This window comes from Saccopteryx leptura, chromosome 1 (genome assembly GCF_036850995.1).
Source record: "Saccopteryx leptura isolate mSacLep1 chromosome 1, mSacLep1_pri_phased_curated, whole genome shotgun sequence".
NCBI lineage: Eukaryota > Metazoa > Chordata > Mammalia > Chiroptera > Emballonuridae > Saccopteryx > Saccopteryx leptura.
In genome coordinates, this window is record NC_089503.1 from 141,178,448 (window position 1) to 141,193,087 (window position 14,640).

General features: G+C 44.0%; 1 protein-coding gene across 4 annotated transcripts in view; it reads left to right on the forward strand.

The window, feature by feature from the left end:
- Nucleotides 1-14,640, forward strand: part of MAST4 (microtubule associated serine/threonine kinase family member 4) — a 610,913-nt gene that overhangs the window by 16,322 nt on the left and 579,951 nt on the right. The window lies entirely within an intron of this gene.

The following is a 14,640-nucleotide window of genomic DNA, read 5'->3' on the forward strand; positions in this document are numbered from 1 at the left end:
ATTCCTTCACCAAAGCGTTAGTAATTGCTTCGGTCTACCAGCGTGGGGTCCCTGTGTTACCTGGGGTCCTTGTGTGACACGGGGTCCCCATGTGATGTGTGAGCCACTTTCCAAAGCCACACAAAATTACAAAGCAAGGCAGTGGGGGGACTGGAGAGAATGAATTGACAGCATGAGTGGGGACAACTTAGAGGAGGGAGTGTACATGTCCAAGCCAAGGTGGGATGGTTAGGGCACTTCTGCTTTTATAATTAACACCCAACGCCCAGATGAACTTAGTTGTAGCTTCCTTCTCTCTTCCCTGGCCTAGGACATCTTATCCTTTCCTCCTCCCTCAGGAAAATAACCAAGAAACCATCTGTGAGGCCCCGGGTGAGTGTCTGGCCAGTTACTCTACTTCTCCAAAGATTCTCTGTCCTAGTTATTTTTATTATAACTACAGTGTGTACTCTGGGCTTCTGACATTTACAGTCACAACTATGCTATTAATCTTGCCCCGGAAAATGAAATACTCAGCCTCCCTACCTAGAGCTTGCGGACAGCTGGTTAATGCATGAAATGACAGAGGAGAAGTTGTCCCGCGAAGACTTGAGCCATCTGGTCTGTGAAGTGAAGGTGTCCATTTGCCCTTATGGAAATATATGTGGGGTTTCTAGAATTCTTTGACTCTTGAGGTCAATGAGATCCCAATTTTAGATTAAGCTTTGAAAGAAGTCTCGTTGGAATTTTGCCGTGTTGCAGAGCAGAAGACCGTTCATTTAATGGACCCCAGCTTTTCTGTCCTTTGGAGAGCAGGTTCCTCCTGTCTTTTGAGCTGGTAGATTTCTTTTGTGCCAAAAAGACCTGGTACTTCGCACACCTCCCAGCGTGAAGGGGCTGGGGGGGCAGTGGTTTGGGGAGAGCGGCAGCCTTGTGGTCCACATGCAGGGAGAGGGCGAGGGTCTCTCCCGTCGGAAGAGTGGGGGTGCTTCGATGAGGAATGTGTTGACTGCAGCTAGGACAAGGCGTCCTTTCTGAGGCTGTGGGGGCGGGGGGCTAACGTGACAGAATTATTTTAAGTAATTATACCTGTATCTTCTTACGCTCACTTTTTTCTCTTCTCTGGTATTTCAAGCAGGAACTGGGACGGTTGTAATTCCTTGCCTTGGGGATATTTGCCCAGCGTAAATCTGAAACAGTTTGAAGAAGAGTTTCTTAGTATCTTTATATAAAGTCTAAAGCTGTGGAAGAGAGAACGTCGGGCCTTCTAGAGCAGAGGCTGGTTTCTCTTTGAGAGCAGGGAGAGAAAGAAAGCAAATTCCCTCCCAGATCAAGAAGGGGGTGAGGCTGGTGGCCTCTGGGCACAGGGGTTGGGATCCAGTGATCCTCTTGAGGGGAGCAGGAGGCTGGGGAGGAGGCTACTGGCCACTTCCCCTGGAAGACTTGATTTTAGACACCTGGGCCTTCTGCCTTGGCAACCAGTTCAGTGCCACATGGGGCGTGAGAGGACAGCTGTGCTGGATTTCCAGAGCCTCTGTGCTGGACTGGTGGGCCAGAGGGCTCAGCAGAAGGAAGATAGGCTTTTCTTTGTGTGGCATCCCAGGAGGCACTTCACTCCTTCCGGTGGGCCTTGGAATCAGAATTAATTTGATTTCAAGATAAGAATGGGTTTTTATGTTTGTACACCTGACTTTTTGTGTTGTGGTTTCCTACCTGCCTTACTCCTGATCTAAACTTGGGTCCCTAAGAGTGCCTAGATGAGATACTGTAGCCTCATGAACTTAGTCAGGGTCCTGCTCTTCTGGGTATTGTTACTAAAAATTAGAGTGTGGTTATAATGCCAGTGGCCGAGGCCAGGCAGGTCCACAGTGGATTCTGGCAGACAGTATAGAAACTGCAGAGCCAGAAAACATTGGGCCATTCCATTTGTTAGATTCTCGCAACGGCAGACAAGCACACAGGCAGGGGAAAACAGCTTTTCAGGCAAACAAACAGCAGTATGGCCCCTCACAGCGATGGGCAGGCAATCTGCCATCCGCAAGCGCCCTGAGCACAAGCACCCATAGCCTTACATAGGCCATACACCGGTGGCACTGCTACGCACTCACGCACCAATCAGGCAAAGTGCTTGCAGTTGGCAAACCAGCGAGCAAACCTAACACAGCTGCCCCACAGTGCTGATGCAGACAAATTAGAAGAAAGCTCAGTTTCTCATGTTCAGAGGCACCTCCCCTGGTCAGTCCCCAGGAAGTCAGTGACTTCTTGCTTTGGGCATTACCCCGCCTGTTCATGCACTGACCTCACCGTGTTGTGATGTTGTTCCCCTCGCCTGACTGCAAGCTGCACGAGGGCAGAGAGCCTTATTTATCTTGCAGCCACAGCTGCCCAGCACACAGTATGTCTTTGCTGAATAAATCAGCGCACAGAGGAAACTTTATGACACAGCTTCAGGGCAGTTGAAGCCCTAGAATGAGTGTGAGCATTGAGAGACTGCTACAGGCACAACAGGATAAAGTCCCCTCGCTTTGCCTCGTGGAGTCTGGGTGGGGCAGTGAGGGAGTTTTTCACACTCATCTGTGTCCCCCCTGTCAAGGTAAGCAATTCAGAGTGGGATTCAAGGAAGAGATGACTTAAAAACATTTTTGTTTGTTTGGTTTAAGCATTATATATTCACGTCATAGATAAGAATCAGTTTCTAGAAGTCTGGCACTGTTGGCTGGCCACTTGTTGCCAGTTAGGCAGAACTGCCTGGAATTAGACCAGGTTAGGCTGGCTGGGCACCTGGGTGAGGTGCCTAGAGCTCCTGGTTCTCTCCTGGTGACTGCTGAGAGTGCTGGCCCAGGGCAGGGTGAAGCCCACGAGCTGCTGGCGTCCTCGGAAGAAAAGGGTTTTATTTCTGGACTGACAAGTTCCGGGAGGCCCTGGGGAAGCCAGGGCCTTGCTTTCTCAAGCTCCCCGGAGGAGCAGCTGGCAGGGGCCTCTGTGAGTGGGCGTGGGCTCTGGGTACTTCATCCTGGGAAGGGGCAGACGTTGAAAATGTTTGCAAGAGCAAATTCTGAAAAGACCAAGACTTCCTTGTGTAAATAGTTGGTGAGGACTGCTCCTTTCTTTTCTGTTACTTATTAATTTCCCGGGGAGCACTGCTGCTGGCCCTTCTTCACAACTGATTGCTGGATGGCAGCGCCCAATCTCCTGTGCTGCGCCGCGCCATGAAAACATCCAAGGCCAGGGAGCAGTGGTTTCAACCCAAGCCGTGGAAACAGACACCTTGCACATTCACATCTGGACTGAAAGGAGACCATCACACCTGTCACTAGTGATTTAATTGACTGAATTTCTTCCTGAAAGATAAATGAAAAATTCAATTTGTGTATGAGGCCCTTAAACTATCTTCAAATTCAAACAAAGGCAGTATCTGACAGAGATTTGGGTTCTGCGATGCTGTTAAACAGAGGTGATTCTCTGTGGCTATCTAGCTTTAGAACAGGTCCATAAAGGATTTCTGCAGTCACCTTATGGAAGGCCTACGATGTGCTGGGCCCTTACTCATGCCTTCTGGACATTATAGTTTTGAAATTCTACCTGTGGTCTTTCAAGGCAGGGGGACAGCTCCATTTCGCAGTGAAGGAAAGCGAAGCTCACGGAGGTTAGGTAACTTGGCTCCGGGTTTGTCTGCTTCCAGAACCCATGCTCTTTCCCACGGTGGGGCGGTGAATGCATAGAGCAGTTGATCTTTTTTTTTTTTTCTCAAAGTTGCTCATGAACAACTTCACCAATTTATTGCCAGTGACTTAAGAAAAAGAATGCTAAGACGATGTAGAGCAGATTGGCAGAGGCCCGCCTGAATTTCTGGTTCAGAGTTGTGAGGGAAAATGAGACAGCGTTTGTTTGAAGCCACTTTTTTGGGGGTAGCACATCCCACACAAGAGACAACCTGCTCACGTGCCCTTGTTCTTTCTGCTTCTTCTGCCTGAGGTGCTCGGCCTTTCCCCCCACAGTGCCACCTTGAGGGGAGCGTCCCAGCTGAGCGCAAATGTGGGCTGGCCAGTGACCACTAACACATTAAAACAGCAAAGCAAACTAATAAAGGGAGAAAGACAATGCACGGTCAGCAAAAGATTTAGCCTGTCTCTCTGGCAGCTGGAGTTGAATAGAGAGACCGGAGCCGGGCAGTGTTTTGAGCAGACAGGATTCCCCATGGAGCTTTGACACATCAGGGTTTGACCGGGAGGTCCTGAGGGTACATGCCTCTGTGTGAAGGCTCCCAGCTGGTTCTGTGTGTGGCCAGTGGGGGCCAGTTCTGTGTGTGTTGGCTTGTGGAGAACGATTGTTTACTGCCCAGCGCCATTTGCTGAGGGCCTCTGATGAGTGGGAGCTGTGCTAGATGCTTGCTCTGCCTTCATCACCCTTTTTATCCCCACTGTGAGTCCAGGGGGTGCAGGGCAGTAGCCCTACTTTACAGGTGAGGAAATGGGTGTTTCAGAAACCTCAGGTATGAAGTTGGTTCCTGGTCTTCTGGTCAGTGACAGGGATAGAATTTACATTTGTCTGTTTGTTTTTCACGGGTCTAAGTTTTTTTTTAAATTTATTTTTTTATTAATTTTAATGGAGTGACATTAATAAATCAGGGTACATATGTTCAGAGAAAACATCTCCAGGTTATTTTGACATTTAATTATGTTGCATACCCATCACCCAAAGTCAAATTGTCTTCCGTCACCTTCTAACTGGTTTTCTTTGTGCCCCCCCACCCCCCCACCCCGTAACCACCACACTCTTGTCCATGTCTCTTAGTCTCATTTTTATGTCCCACCTATGTATGGAATCATACAGTTCTTAGTTTTTTCTGATTTACTTATTTCACTCAGTATAATGTTATCAAGGTCCATCCATGTTGTTGTAAATGATCCGATGTCATCATTTCTTATGGCTGAGTAGTATTCCATAGTATATATGTACCACATCTTCTTTATCCATTCATCTGTTGAAGGGCTTTTTGAATACAAATGGCCAACAGATATATGAAAAGATGTTCATCTTCATTAGCTATTAGAGAAATGCAAATCAAAACTACAATGAGATACCACCTCACGCCTGTTAGATTAGCTGTTATCAACAAGACAGGTAATAACAAGTGTTGGAGAGGCTGTGGAGAAAAAGTGTCTTAAGTTTTTGCTGTCAGATTTTTCCTGACCTTCAGCTTGACTTAAGGGCTTTTGGTAAAGCACACTACTGAACTGTGTACTCAGAGTAACAAAAGATTTTGCATACTTGGCTGTATTTCTTGTATGATTCATGAATCATTTGTAATTCGTAGAAGACTACAAGTTTGTGTGTCTGTGTGTTTGAAAGCATAATTCCTTACAAATTTATGTCCTTGCTAAACATAACTTTTGGAGAAACATTAATGTCACATTACCGAACTAAGCACTTTTCTCTACATTGCCAGTTTGAAAGACTTCAGATTAACTAGATATGGCTTCTGATGGTTGTCCTGATCGTTTTTGAGTGGATCCTCAAATGGCAAGGCTGTTAACAACAAGTGTCATTCCCATTAGGAGCATTGTGTTTTACTTCCTTTAGTAGTCTGAGGATTGCTAGTGCACATTTTACAAAAAGAGAAGGATGTCTTTCTGCCTTAATTTTGCTGAACTGATAGGTATTTGGGGATGTGAGGACCCAGAGATGGGGGAGAAGCCTACCTCTCTCCCTTTCAGGGCATCCTTTTCTTTCTCTGGTTTTTAAGCCAGCCAAGGGATGTTGTCCAACCAAGTCCCATTTATGAGCACGATATTCTCTTCATGGCAATGCTCCCAATGCCAGCCTGTCCCCCCAAAGCAGGCTGGTGATGCATGTGGAGGATGGTATGGAGAATGAAAGGAATGGCAAGAAATCCGTGGGTGATGACACGAACACTCAATCTAATATAATATATTTTGGGTTATCATAGTATTTTGATCCTCAGATAGAAGTGTGACCATTTGCGAGAATAACTTTTACTTAGCAGGTGGTTTTACATGTGAGACTTGATGGGCTTCTGGCTCCTGAACCTGGATCCCTAAACACAACGGGGGCTCTCTCTGTGCTGAGTTACAGCCCTGCCACCTGTGAAGAGGGGACTTGGTGAGCGAGAGCCTGAGGGTGTGTGTATTTCACTTACTCAGAGCTGTCAGGTCTTATCAACCTTTTGTTAGAAATATTTCTTCTCCCTGAAAACTCATAAAAATTCATGTTGCAATATCGATGCCTGCAGGATCCTGTAGAATTTGTGGAGCTGCTTATACCCTTTACTCCTAATAGATATATCATCCTCCTCATATACGGGCATACAAATGTGTGCTTTTGAATCCAGAGAGGAGGCTCATGTGTATGCCAAAGGAGGTGTGCGGAGGGAAATGAATAAACTAATTTTCCCCCCACTGGTGCAATGTGACAAAGATAATTCTATGTATGTTCTCAGATTCCATTCTGGCAAATATTTTAAATTTCATTAACCTCGTATATATTTCACCAGATACCTGTTCAGCATATCTGTTTATTGTGTTAACATAATGATACTTCGCTGGTGTATCAGGAAAGGCACAAAACTGATTAGTAGAGTTAATATTTTTTATGATTAATATATTTAATGAGGACACCTTTTGTGTTATTAGAAACAACGTATTTGTCAATTATTACCCACACTGTGCATATTCTTCTGACCTTAAAAAAGAAAGTATGATGTTAGCTTAATGCTGTATACCAGACTTTTAGTGTTTTAAATGTAGGTCTTAAATTGAGTGAAAGAGTAGTTTACTTTTTTCCACTTTTTTGAACAAATAAAAATTGATTTGTTGCATTTTTCCCCTAGTTTGATAGTAGAGGAGAGAAGCAAATATTTAAAAATAACCATTAATCAGTTAATTAGAGTGCATCATTACCAAAATATTTTGTAAGGAAAATCATATCCTATTATACTTAACTATGTCAGATGAAACCTTGATATGGTATAATGTAGACAGCTTGTCCTTTTCTGAGCACTTTTATTATACAGCAATTATCCTGTATTGTGTGGGTATATTTGTGAATGGGGAAAATATGTGAAACTCTATAGTACTACTTTTTTTCTATCTTAAAACCATATGGAGGGACAAATATACAGTGAAGGAAAATGATTTGACTTTGGGTGATGGGCATGTGTCACCTCATTAAATTTAATTTCAAAATAAAAAATTAAAATAAAAAATATGGTATTATCCCTGGAAATTAATATATTTTGAAAGCTCAGTTATAATTTCAAATTTTGAATAAAGGTATGTAGGACTCATCTTTTATCAAGAACAAAGAGGTTATATTGGCCAATTAGAATGGGCTGGTCCTTAGGAAGAACACATTGGCCTTTAGTAAAGCAAAACAATAGTTTCTGGTAGTGGAGGAAAATTAAGCTCAGTGGGCAGTAGTCTCATTTATGTAATGTTAATTCATCCATACATTGTGACTTTATGTTTCTATGAATTTTATAAGAGACTTTTTGCTAATATTTATTCCTTGCACCCTTGTTTTTCTGGCCTCTGTTCACCCTTCTTTTCTCCCACCTCATACGAGGGCAGTTCTCTGTTCACAGGTCCTGATTTTTTTCTTATGTCTCACCCACCAGTGATAACTCGTTCTGTTAGAATGGTAGTGATCTCAGAAGTGGAGGATTATGGCTCCAGTTGGGGTTTAATCAGCTTGAGCAGGTGCGTTCTAAGTAAGAGAGATACTGTTTTAATGCAAACGTCCCCCCTAATTCCAGGGAAGGGAGACATGGATAGGAATTGACATAGCAGTTAAGTCAGAATTGTTTCTAAATAGATTGTTTTTTTTCCCTGAATTCTCTGGGCACCAGCAGCAGTGTCTGGTTAATAAATGAAAGAGGAATATAAAGAAAGAGAAGTTGAGGGTAGCTGTCTTAATTTTTTTGCTCTGAGGGATCACAAATACTTAAGATAAATGAAGTCAGAGGCTTACATACGGATATGGGAGCCTCAGTGGTAGAGGGCTCATTTTAGAGTAGAATTGGATTTTGGGACCCCAGATAAGAGTGGGTGATTATATTAAAATGCCCAAAGCCTTACTATAAGGCAATTTAACATAAATCTAACCAGCGTGGCTTTACAGTGGGGCTCCAGAATGAAATCTGTTACTGGTTGATGAGAGAAATGTTTAAGTAATGTCTAAGAACCAGGGCAAACCAGGGCCCGGTGAATAGAGCCTTTGTGTCAGGGATAATTCTACTTTGCATTTTACTTAATTTTGGATTTTAGAGAAACACAATGTTTTGATTGAAAAGGCATCAGGCATATTCTCCTCCCTGGGTCATGGCTACTTGAGTGTGTGTAATTATTATACTTTTATGTTTTAGGTGTTTTTCTGTATATTTAAAACTAAAAATGATTTAAAGAAAAGTCACCACTGTGTCCTAGATCTTCCAGCTCAACCTCAACCATATGAATGGATTATTCATTCCTCCATCTACTGAGCAAATATTTATTAAGCACCTACTGTGCACCAGGCACTGACACTGGCACTGAGAATACCATAATGAGCAAAAGAAATGAAAGTCCTTTATCTCATTGCATAGAGACAACGTGTTAGACATTGTGTTAGAGCCAAGGAAGGAGGTCAGCAAACTTCTTCTGTACGGGGCTGGACAGTACGCATTCTGGCACTGTGGGCCAGGTGGTTTCTGCCACAGCTAGTTAGTGCTGCAGTTGTGGTGTGAAAACAGCCACAGACAACATGTACATGAATGGGTGTGGCTGTGTTCCAACAAAGCAATAGTTACAGAATCAGGTGGTCAGCTAGAGTTGGCCCACAGCCTGTAGTTTTCAGACCCCTGTGTTAGATGGTACTGTGCCCTCAGGAGAAAAGAAAATGAAAAGCAATTTGGAGTATTGGAGTGTGGGGCAAGGGATGTTGCAATTTTTGACAGGAAAGGCCTCACTGAGAAGGTGATTTATATAAAGGTCTAAAAAAAAAAAAAGATGTGTTCAGCCATGTGTATATCTGGGGAAAAGAATGATCTATACAGAGAGAATAGCAAGTGCAAAGGTTCTGAGGTAGAACATACCTGGAGAATTAAAGGAATGGCAAGGTCTCAGGGTGTATGGAGCAGAGTGAGAGAGGGGGAGAGTGATAGAAAATCAGATCACAGGTAAAGACTGAAGATGAGGGACAGGTCATGTCATGTCACCTTGTAAGTCCTTAAGAAATATTTCTAAGTCAGCTGGGTATTCCTGGAGGGTTTTAAGTAGAAGAATAATATGATCAAATTTTTAATAGGATCATTGGCTTCTCTATGGATAATAGACTATAGGGGAATTGGAGTAAAAACCTAGAGAACCAATTAATTAAGAGGTTATTGAGGAAATCGCATGAGAGATGGTAGTGCTTCGAGCAGGCTCCTAGTGGTGGAGGTGGTGAGAAGCAACCAGGTTCTGAATGTTCATTAACCAGAAACTTGACAGGATTTGCTACAGAGTAGAAGAGGGATATGAGGGGTCAAAGATGACCCCAAAGCTTTTGGCTAGGTAAACTGGAAGGGTAAGGTGCCATTTACTAAGTGAGAGAAATGGTAGGACAGCCAGCGGTCTTACTGCACAGAGCCCCTGGCTCAATCAAGCACACAGCCTGAGATTCCAGACTAAGCATAGGCATGTCATTTCCTGGGTTTATGCCTTGGTTGCCATGATGCCCACTTCCTAAGACTGCAGTCTGTGGTGTCTATACTGGGGCTGATTCACAACCTTCAGTTTTTTGCTGAAGTTCATGCTTTCTGCTACTGTGGGTTTCTAAGTCCTGAGCTCTTGTGGGGCAGGTAAAGATTCCACATACAAATCTTTGAGTGAATCCTTTTTGATCCATAAAGTTTTCAGAAGAACTCCTGGTATCCAGTGGATCACCAAGCAATCCCTCAAAGTTAGGGAAATGTGTGGGCTGACATCTGGTGGCTACAAAAGCCAAAGGCCTTATATGAATCATGCATCTCATACACTATACTGATGGTTCTCGCTGTGTTGCTTGGAGAAGGTACAACATTCTCCCATTCCACTGTTATGGTGCATGTAAGTAACATTCAAAATTCAGTACCAATAAGTAGTTTAAAGCAGTATTGCTTGCTCAGAGTGTTCTGTCAATTGCTGAAACATCTGCAGAGTATTTCACGAATGCATTGCTCAATTTATGACAGTTAAAGTACAAGACTGATTTGAAGACAGTAAGTGGTGGTTCTTGTTTCTAATAAGACAGATGCTTTGGTCTTACTTTTTCTCATTAGGGAGTTGTATGTCAGTGCTTAAAATGCTCTGCTGTATGGTATAGAGGGTATTTTTTTAAAATTTATTTATTAAATTTAATGCAGTGACATTGATAAATCAGGGTACATATGTTGAAAGAAAACATCTCTAGATTATTTTGACATTTGATTGTGCTGTGTACCCCTCCCCCAAAGTTAAATTGTCTTCTGTCACCTTCTATCTGGTTTTCTTGTGCCCCTCCCCTCCCCGAACCCCTCTCTCCTTTTTTGCCCCATCCCCCCTCCCCCCACCCCCCAACCCCCACCCCTGTTGCCATCACATTCTTGTTCATGTCTTGGTATAGCAGGGGTCTCAAACTCGCGGCCCACAGGCCGCATGCGGCCCGCCCACCAATTTTGTGCGGCCCGCAGACTAATCAAACTTCGTGGATTAGTCTGCGGGCCAGTCTGCGGGCCGCACAAAATTGGTGGGTGGGCCACGAGTTTGAGACCCCTGGTATAGAGGGTATTATATCCTTCCGAGGGGTGGTGGTTGGAACTTCTATTAGACATCCCAGTGGAGATGTGAGAAGCTAGTATAAATGAAACTGGAGGTGAAGAAAGACATTCAGGGTAGAGAGGTACACTTGGACAGTTGGTGGTAGATAACGTGGTGAGACCAGTGCAGTCATGAGGGGAGTTAGCACAGGTAGAGGGAACCAAATCCTGGGGTGCATTAGAGTTTATAGGTCAGGGACAGAAGCAGCTGGCAAAGAAGTCTAGGAAGAATGGCCAATGAGGAGACTCAAGAGGAAAACCAGTAAAGTCAAGTAAAAATGGTTTGAGGAAGAGGATGGGGTCAACCAGGTCCAGTGCTGCTGAAAGGTCAAGGAAGGCCAGATTGAGAATTTCTACCAGGTCACAAGTCACTGACGGACTCAGAGCAGTGTGGACAGAGTGGTGTGTTCATGGAACGCTCTTAGTTCAATGGCTGCAAATAATTAAACTCAGCATATGTAATTTGGGCATCTGTGACCTGCCAATTTTCTTTTTTCTTTTTTTTTTTTTGGACAGAGACAGAGAGAGAGTCAGAGAAAGGGACAGATAGGGACAGACAGACAGTAAGGGAGAGAGATGAGAAACATCAATTCTTTGTTGCAGCTCCTTAGCTGTTCATTGATTGCTTTCTCATATATGCCTTGACCGGGACGGGGGCGCTACAGCAGACCGAGTGACCCCTTGCTCAAGCCAGCGACCTTGGGCTCAAGCTGATGAGCCTTGCTTAAACCAGATGAGCCTGCGCTCACGCCAGTGACCTCATGGTTTTGAACCTGAGTCCTCCACGACTCAGTCTGACGCTCTTATCACAGGGGTCGGGAAACTTTTTGGCTGAGAGAGCCATGAATGCCACATATTTTAAAATGTAATTCCAGGCCCTGGCTGGTTGGCTCAGCGGTAGAGCATCGGCCTGGCGTGTGGGGGACCCCGGTTCGATTCCCGGCCAGGGCACATAGGAGAAGCGCCCATTTGGTTCTCCACCCCCACCCCCCTCCTTCCTCTCTGTCTCTCTCTTCCCCTCCCGCAGCCAAGGCTCCATTGGAGCAAAGATGGCCCGGGCGCTGGGGATGGCTCCTTGGCCGCTGCCCCAGGTGCTGGAGTGGCTCTGGTCGCGGCAGAGCGACGCCCCAGAGGGGCAGAGCATCGCCCCCTGGTGGGCAGAGCGTCGCCCCTGGTGGGCATGCTGGGTGGATCCCGGTCGGGCGCATGCGGGAGTCTGTCTGACTGTCTCTCCCCGTTTCCAGCTTCAGAAAAATACAATACAATACAATACAATACAATAATACAATACAATACAATACAATACAATACATAAAAAAATAAAATAAAATAAAATAAATAAAAAAATAAAATAAAATAAAATAAAATAAAATATAATTTCATGAGAGCCATACAATGACCCGTGTACGTTAAGCATTATCCACTAAAAATTTGGTGTTGTCCCAGAGGACAGCTGTGATTGGCTCCAGCCACCCACAACCATGAACATGAGCGGTAGGAAATGAATGGATTGTAATACATGAGAATGTTTTATATTTTTAACATTATTTTATTTACTAAAGATTTGTCTGCAAGAAAGATGCAACCATCAAAAGAGCCACATCTGGCTTGCGAGCCATAGGTTCCCGACCCCTCCTCTATCAACTGCGCCAGGGCCTGGTCAGACCTGCCATTTTTCTTCTAGCCGTTTAACATCATCATTATTTTAGTATTATTATTGATAGATAAAGAAAAAATAACTTTCTAGAGTAAAATTCAGAGCCTATCTATTAAAAAAGCTGAAATACGAACATGTAAAGCCTCTTTTTACAAAACTTTCATTGGTCTTTCCCAGTTCAGCCATGTAGACTTTGGGTCTTGCTTGTCATCGTTACAGTTCTGGTGGATTCACATCACGCTCCTTCAGATTTGCTAGAAATCTGTACAGACTTATTAAAAACCCTTCAGGTCCTCTTGGGCACAATGCCATCTGTGCTTCTTATTTTTTTGTTGTTGTTGTTGTTTGTTTTGAAAGTAGATCACAGAGCTATGAAACAAGGAACAAGGAAGGTTCTTGTGAATAGATCAAAGGTGTAGCGGAACATTGTAGCTCATCTCTTTAGCCAAAACCACATGTTGATTATGTCCTTACTTCATCTAACAGGGACAGGCGGAACTTCTCCCTGTAGTTTATAGTGGGAATTTTTACTTGTGCTTAGAGGATAAGTGAATAATAGATCAGGAAATTGGAGCAAAGGGAAAATTAAAGTAGAGGGGGGAAAATAAAAAGTTATGGAGAAGTTAGTGCACACGAATGTATGGGAACAGGTCCTAGGTGGAAGAGGGCCAATACTTGGTTCTGAATTTCATAGAAGTAGAGCAGCCTGGGCTAAGAAGGAAACCTGATTGTTAAGTGATTTACTGTCCTGAAGGCAAAGAACACCACAATCACAGGCGAAGCAGAGCTTTTCTTGGTATGAGAAACGTTTCCATCTCACAGGGAATGTTGAACTATGAGTGTACAATGTCCTCAACAGTCTTTCCTATTGATATTTCAGAGTTATGTAGAATTGTACCTTCTATTCAGGGATAATGCTAAAAACATGATTATATTCAAGACCCAAACAATGCTATCATTTTTTTTTTGGAGAAAACTTTCATTACCAATATTTGATGTTGTCAGTTTACCATCTCCGTGTGCTTTGACAGTCGAGTGAGTGGCGTGCAAGCCAAGAAGGACGTCTTCTGGTTATCAAGAAGCCTAAAGGGGCTGTGTGCCTGTATGGATGACCACCAGCACCACGAGGGGAGGCAAAGGAGGGCTGTGCTGCTTTCTTCCTGGAATCCCATTACATGAAGAAGAACATAGTTGGCATAGAAAACTATATTCTTCTTGTCCCCAGAGTTCTTCAGAAGGCCCAGCGTAAATTCTGCTTTTGACACTGATGGCTTTAATGAAAACTAGAAAAGGTGAGGGTTGGAAGCAACACATTTCCAGGGAGATCCTGCATCTGATACCTGCGTGGTTAGCCCTGTGATGAGCCTGCCAGAGCTCTGACTCATGCCCACCCGTGGACTGGCCTTTCCCTTTGCAAGCCTTTTTCTTTCCAGTCCCAGCTGTTCTACTCTATTCAGGATTTAGCAAATTATTTAGAGCCTTTCACATTAAACATTATGAACCATTTCCACCTGGGCCCATGCATATCTCCATTAATTTCAGTGAAAGAATTTCAAAGAGAGCTAGAGTGTGTTTTACAGCATATCCAGCAGCTGCTGTCTCTCGTTAGTTTTCTTTGGAATAACACAGCATTCAGTGGGACACTGAGATACTGTCAGGCCTCTTGCTTCTGGCTGCTAGGAGCTGGTGCTGGAATGACTGAAAATGTGTGGACTAACCAAACAACTTATTAAAAAGCTAGAACTTACTAATTTCGATCAATGTAAAGAATGCCTCTGAGTCATTAATGTTCACACTTGCATAGGGATGTATTTTTATTTTGAAACTTTAAAATATTTGAGTTAATTATTCCCTTGTAAGTAACAGGGATGGCAAGGTAGGTTTTTTCAGAATGGGGTAGAGAGTGGAACACCCATTTCTTTTTTCTTCTTATCTAAGTGAGAGGAGGGGAGATAGAAAGACAGACTCCCACATGCATTCCGGCTGGGATCCACCCTGTGACCCATCTAGGGCCTGATGCTCTGCCCATCTGGGGCCATGTTCGCAACAGCTATTTTTAGCACCTGAGGTGGAGGCTCCATGAAGCCATGCTCAGTGCCTGGGGCCAAGGCAGTTGAAGCAATTGAGCCATGGCTGTGGGAGGGGAAGAGAGAAAGAGGGAGAGATTGAGGGGAGGGGGCAGAGTAGAGAA